The sequence below is a fragment of the Oncorhynchus mykiss genome, chromosome 8 (assembly GCF_013265735.2).
Source record: "Oncorhynchus mykiss isolate Arlee chromosome 8, USDA_OmykA_1.1, whole genome shotgun sequence".
Taxonomy (NCBI): Eukaryota; Metazoa; Chordata; class Actinopteri; order Salmoniformes; family Salmonidae; genus Oncorhynchus; species Oncorhynchus mykiss.
Genome location: NC_048572.1, coordinates 9319106 through 9325289, shown reverse-complemented (window position 1 = coordinate 9325289; position 6184 = coordinate 9319106).

Sequence of the window (6184 nt, the reverse complement as noted above, 5' to 3'; positions counted from 1 at the left end):
ACACATTTGCTGATAACTACTTTATTGAGGCAAAATGCACTTGATATGTGGTTGTCTCACCCAACTATCTTAATAAGATGAATGCACTGTAAGTCACTGGATAAGACTGTCTGCTAAAATGACTGAAAGCTAAACAACATGTTGACAACATACAGTGGCTTAGCTGCAGAGTGGAACACAAAGACCGATGCAACACTGTCTATATCGATTCATAAAAGCCCCTCAAAACAATTTGATGACATTCGGATGTTATATCATTACAATAGATAGACATTTTTATCATAGTTCCAATAAATGCCAAAAGAACAACAGAAAATACATGACATGTTCACAATAGAATTGAAGGCTATTTGTAGTATAATTCTACAAGAAATGGGAAATTATTACATTAAAAATATATAATCTTACTCCTTTTCAAGTAATATCCATTAGGGGGCAGCATAGTTTCAAATATTACATTTATGAATGTATCTAGGAATGGTCTGCTCACCAAGGACACACTGGAACCAGGCAATGTAAATGAAACATAATTTGACATTTATTTTTCATGTAGTCATTTTTTACACATTTGTGTTTATAAGTGTCACAATCCATCGTCTGCTGTTGCTAAATCCATCTATCAAGAGAAAGCCTTTAATGAACATTTAGAGAAATACTAACTTGACATGTTGTTATTCATTAGGGTTAGTCTGGAAATGCTTGAGCTGAGGTAATGGAAATGTCAGCATTGTTCTACAAAATCAGGAAAATAATTCTGCCAGTCGTTTCTCCTCTATAAGCAATCATCACAGTCATAAGAACAGATTTCCCTCAACATCATCAACAACAAGAACACATTTCCTTTTTCACAATATGTTAATTCCCCCCCCCCCCCCCCTCCCCCCTCCTCCCCCCTCCCCCCAGAGTCTCATCTGAGAAATCATTCTGTTGAGTGAGTTCTCTTTATAGGGCTATTGTCATTTCTATTTCCTAGTTTTGATTAAATCAAATAAGTAGACAAATACTTTTTATCCCCAGAATTGACCAACAACTTCACAGAGGAAGGAGATTTCTTCTATTGGTCTGTACTGTGTTTCCCCTTATTCTAATGGTATGTATTGTATTGAAATATTGTGATACAAAGCCACTATGGCATTTTGACTTGACCACAAAACACCACCACCCTCTTCCTGAGGTGTGGCACAGTGAGAACAGATCATTGGCACCTATGTTTAGAGACCTATGGTCTCAATCTAATGTTAGTGTCACACCCTTATCAGTTTCCCCTGTCCTTGTTATTGTCTCCCCCCCCCCCCCCCCCCCCCCCCCCCCAGGTGTCACTTGTTATCCCTGGTGTATATATTCCTGTGTTTCCTGTCTCTCTGTACCAGTGTATTTATCCCTGTGTTTCATGTCTCTCTGTACCAGTGTATTTATCCCTGTGTTTCATGTCTCTCTGTGCCAGTTCGTCTTGTATGTTTCCAAGTCAACCAGCTGGGTTTTCCCATGCGCCTGCGTTTTCGATGATCTTTTACTAGTCCTCCCGGTTTGGACCCTGTTTTCTGGACTCTGTACCTGCCTGCCTGACCATTCTGCCTGCCCTGACCTTGACCCTGCCTGACCATTCTGCCTGCCTTGACCTTGACCCTGCCTGACCATTCTGCGTGCCCTGACTTTGACCCTGCCTGACCATTCTGCCTGCCCTGACCTTGACCCTGCCTGACCATTCTGCCTGCCCTGACCTTGACCCTGCCTGACCATTCAGCCTGCCCTGACCTTGACCCTGCCTGACCATTCTGCCTGCCCTGACCTTGACCCTGCCTGACCACTCTGCCTGCCCTGACCTCGAGCCTGTCTGCCACACTGTACCTCCTGGACTCTGACTGGTTTTGACCTTTTGCCTGTCCACAACCATTCTCTTGCCTGCCCTGACCTCGAGCCTGTCTGCCACACTGTACCTCCTGGACTCTGACTGGTTTTGACCTTTTGCCTGTCCACAACCATTCTCTTGCCTACCCCTTTTTGGATGTAATAAATATCAAAGACTGAAACCATCTGCCTCCCGTAACTGCATCTGGGTCTCGCCTTGTGCCGTCATAGTTAGATTATTATATAATGGTAATCACTCACGCTGGAGGGTAATGTAAGTATGATGAGTGCGAAAGGTTTATGGAATGTACTTTCAACACACTTTTTTTCAATTTCATCATAGCCTTGTCCGCTTGAAAACCTCTTTTGGCCATTTCTGGAAAGACTACAAATGTGTTAAGTAAGAATACAGACATAAATATTTTGGGCTGGTTTCACACACAGATTAATTCTAGTCCTGAACTAAAAATCATTCTAAAAGGACATTCTCCATTAAACATGTTTTTTAGTGCACGACTACATTGCCCTCCAACTAATATTCACACCTTTGGTAAATACGAGCAAAACGGGCTGTGAATTTTTTATTTGCTGTTTATCCTCTTGGTCCTTCATTCAAAAATATTCACATAAATCGAGCCTTTTAATAAAAAAAAAAAAGAAATATTTTTCTCCGAAACTTGTGTGCCACAATTATTGGCACCCCTAGAAATTCTTATGAGTAAAATCTAGCTGAAGTATGTTCCCATTCATATTTAATGTTTTAAGTTCACCCAAGTGATTAGCAACACTTAAGTGGTAAGCCATGGCTTCCTGTTTCACTGGGGTCTAAATGTGAGGAGACACACAGGCCAAGTTTCCTTAGTCATCCATCACTATGGGAAAGACCCGAGAATACAGTAATGATGTACAACAGAAGGTTGCTGAGCTTCACAAATCAGGAAATGTCTACAAGAAAATATCTCAACGGTTGAAAATTCCCATTTCCACGATCAGGGCAATAATTAAGAAGTTTAAAACAACTGGAGATGTTAACAATCAACATGGAAGAGGACGTGTGTCCTATTTTGAACCCCCCACGCACAGTATGGAGGATTGTGGTCAAAAAATCTCCAAGGATCACAGCTGGAGCATTGCAGATGTTAGTTGTGTCTTGATGTCAAAAAGTCTCCAGCACTATCAGATTGCCTTTGTCTGATACTACAGGCTAGTTATCTCAAAGCAACATTTGTCTCAGCACTCCTGTACCATAGAACGCTACTGTCATCGTATTTCCTGTGATACAAAATATCCCAGGAGACAGCAGTGGCTGTTACCCCCTACACCAGCATGGTTGGGTTGTTTGTGGCAGGTAGGACTGATGCTCCCATAGTCACTGTAATATCAAAACTGTTGTTGTGAGAGCACGTGCTTCTCTTGTTCTTTGGATCCAGACAGGGACAGGGTTCAAATCCACAGTTGAGCAGTTAAAGCCTGTACAATGGAATGTGGGTGATGACACATTTTCCACTCCGCACAATGGCTAGTAGTGACAATAAGGTGCATTTTCACTGAATTTGCACATAAACCAATACATCAAATAGGCATGAGTTTAGCAGGCAGACATGACCAGGCTCAAAACCAAATGACACAGTAATTTATGCGGAACAAAATTGCCTCGTTGGATTTGCAACATTAAAATGTTGACTCAGAGAGACCAGCTGCTATTGCTCATAACAGATTACATTCATATGCAAATATTTTAGTCAGAGACAACATTCAGGAGAATAGACAACAATTCTACGATAGAAACTAGAATAAAAAAATGTTGCGGGATGAATCTGTTAATCAATTTTATGAATTCCAGTGGAACCATTTTTCCTGTTGCTCAATTGGTAGAGCATGGCGTTTGTGGGGTTATGGGTTTGATTCCCACTGGGGACTAGTATGAAAATGCACTCGATCTGGATAAGAGTGTCGAAATGCATGACGTAAACAGACATGTTCTCACTTCAGTTTGATGTAAATCAGTTTCATGCTTCTCTGAATTTTCTCGTTTCAGCAAAATGTTTATCTGGATCTCAATGTTTTCAGGGTGTAGTTTTGTTTGACAATCTTCTTCAGCAACAAAATAGCTCACTTGTACAATATATCCTGCACACACACACACACACACACACACACACACACACACACACACACACACACACACACACACACACACACACACACACACACACACACACACACACACACACACACACACACACACACACACACACACACACACACACACACACACACACACACACACACACACACACACACACACACACACACACACACACACACTTCAAACATCTGCAAGATACCAGTCCAGGAATCCACTCATTTCTGTAGCAGAACATTCCAAGCAACCTACTCGGATTCCTTTGCTACTCTTCCAGATTGAGTAACTTCTAAAAATCTATCATATCATTGGTATGTGGATGACACCCAACCACTCGCTGTTGGCTGGACTCCCCACTTCTGCCATCAAACCACTGCAACGTATCCAGAACACCGCAGCCGCTCAACCTTCCCAAGTTCTCTCATGTTACCCCTCTCCTCCGCACACTCCACTGGCTTCCAGTCGAAGCTCGCATCCACTACAAGACCATGGTACTTGCCTACAGGGCAGCAACAGGAACAGTCCCTCCCAATCTTCAGGCTATGCTCAAACCCTACACACCAAGTACTCTGTTATGCCAACTCAGGTCTCTTGGCTCTCCCACCCCTACGGGAGGACAGTTCCTCTCAGCCCAGTCAAAACTCTTCTCTGTCCTGGCACCCCAATGGAGGAACCAGCTTCCCCCTGAAGCTAGGACAGTAGAGTCCCCGTCCATCTTCTGAAAACATCTGAAACCCCCTAACCTCTTCAAAATCCCACAGCCACCACCCCCTCTCCTTGTACCCCTCCCCCACCCAACATGTGTTTTGCCCTTTCATGAATTCACACTTGAGGGATATTCACCACGTCACTTACAGAACTGAGAGGAGGACAGAGAGTGGTTGTGTAACATGGGAGTCCATTAACAAAGTGCCTTTTGTAAGGGAGTATGGGAGGAAATCATATGGGTTGCATCTCAAATGGCCCACTATTATCTATTTAGTGCACTACATTTGACCAGGGCTCAAAGGGTCACAAGTAGTGCACTATGTAGGGAATAGGGTGCCATTTTGGGATGCAGTTTTAGAGTAATAAAGAAGCATGGGGGAGTAGCTATTGTCAGTGCCCTGGTGACATATTCGCTGTTGATTGGCTGAGGCATCGATTAATGTGAGGGTTGTGTGAGGAGATACTTGTTGCTTCAGACAACAATAAGGTCATTTTGAGAAAGTGTCGTGGACAGGGTGCAACACATTCACACATACGTACTATGACAATGGACCCTCTCATTTTACATGTCCAGGGGCTGACACTCTAAATTAAGATTATGTCATCAGGGTTTTTGTTGTTTCGTTTTACTAGAAAACATGTGAGTTATGAGTCAAACTGAGACAGACTGAGTCATCCATTGAAACAATTTAATTTATTCCACATTTGATATACAGTACCAGTCAATAGTTTGCAAACACCTACTCATTCCAGGGCTTGTATTTACAGTGGCTTGCGAAAGTATTCACCCCCTCTTGGCATTTTTCCTATTTTGTTGCCTTACTACCTGGAATTAAAATCGATTTTTTGGGGGGGGGTTTGTATCATTTGATTTACACAATATGCCTACCACTCTGAAAATGCAAAATATGTTTTATTGTGAAACAAACAAGAAATAAGACAAAAAAACAGAAAAATTGAGCGTGCATAACTGTTCACCCCCCCCCCCCCCCCCCCACCCCAAAGTCAATACTTTGGTAGAGCCACCAGTCTCTTGGGGTATGTCTCTATAAGCTTGGCACATCTAGCCACTGGGATTTTTGCCCATTCTTCAAGGCAAAACTGCTCCAGCTCCTTCAAGTTGGATGGGTTCCGCTGGTGTACAGCAATCTTTAAGTCATACCACAGATTTTCATTTGGATTAAGGTCTGGGCTTTGACTAAGCCATTCCAAGATATTTAAATGTTTCCCCTTAAACCACTCAAGTGTTGCTTTAGCAGTATGCTTAGGGTCATTGTCCTGCTGTTAGGTGAACCTCTGTCCCAGTCTAAAATCTATGGAAGACTGAAACAGCTTTCCCTCAAGAATTTCCTCATATTTAGAGCCATCCATCATTCCTTCCATTCTGACCAGTTTCCCAGTCCCTGCCGATGAAAAACATCCCCACAGCAAGATGCTGCCACCACCATGCATCACTGTGGGGATGGTGTTCTCAGGGTGATG